Genomic DNA, 1,103 nt, shown 5'->3' with positions numbered 1-1,103 from the left:
TCTTCGTCTCTGACAGATCCTCAATTTTCTTTTTCATTCTTCTGAAAAATTATTCTTGTGAACTATTGGAATTCATGGCATTTTAAACTGACTGAGCGATCTGTTCGCATTTATCTGACCGCTCCGCCTCCCTGTTGTGAGTTTTGAATAGTTTATTTGCTATTACTAGGGGAAATTTATTGCAGGACTGAGCCTTTCTTCATTCTCGCTCCAACTACGATGCTCATATTCTCTTTCCCTCTTTCTTTCCTTCCACTACTACCGCGTTCCAATCCCACATGATTTTTTACATTATCGTTCCCCTGTGCTTTCCGAACTTCCTTGTCGTTTCCTCAAACACATTCCATATATCTTCATGTCCTTCTTGTGACGGCGGCATTTATCCTTGAACCATTGTTGTCATTCTTTTGACAACGATTGTGATAAGAACAATCATATCACTCAACCGTTCACAGAAACTTACTTTCTGCCCTACATTTCTGTTCATAACGGATTCTATTCCTCTTATAGCCAACGGCCTTGCCGCAGTGGTAACACCGGTTCCCGTCAGATCATCGAAGTTAAGCACTGTCGAGCTGGGCTGGTAGTTGGATGGGTGACCGTCCGGTCTGCCGAGCACTGTTGGCAAGCGCGGTGCACTCGCAAGGGGAAGGCCTGACACGGCCAACCGATTCGGCTCAGATTTGGCTGGTCGCTTGTGTACAACCTAATACGAAGGACTCTTAAGATATTTTGGGTCAACACCTCCGCGTTTTTGAGAAAATCACCCCTAAAGGTTATGACGAGCAATCGACTCGAAATTTGAGGGATCGATAGATAATTGTAAATAGAGCATTTTTCTTCGTTAGGTATGGGGTCTGAAAACGCATACTTTTCCAGAAATCGAGGAAAGAAACTTTTACAACTGCCGCTTCCCACATGGTAAACACTTTTCGCCGACAGCACCGATAGCGCAACGGCCAAGGAAACTGGCTGGAAATCTCGAAGAAACCTAGCGGATGTTGTTCTTTTCGTTTGTATTTTTCCATATCTCAATTGACAGGGATACGAGGGTTAATAAGTAAATCAATAAGGAATGATGATAATAAGGTAGGAAAATAAAT

General features: G+C 43.1%; 1 pseudogene; it reads left to right on the top strand.

The window, feature by feature from the left end:
* Positions 1-509: 509 nt before the first annotated feature.
* Positions 510-627, top strand: LOC124790204 (annotated as a pseudogene).
* Positions 628-1,103: the final 476 nt, after the last annotated feature.

The sequence above is a fragment of the Schistocerca piceifrons genome, chromosome 3 (assembly GCF_021461385.2).
Source record: "Schistocerca piceifrons isolate TAMUIC-IGC-003096 chromosome 3, iqSchPice1.1, whole genome shotgun sequence".
Taxonomy (NCBI): Eukaryota; Metazoa; Arthropoda; class Insecta; order Orthoptera; family Acrididae; genus Schistocerca; species Schistocerca piceifrons.
The sequence above is the reverse complement of the archived record's forward strand: the minus strand, read 5'-3'. Positions and strand labels throughout refer to the sequence as shown.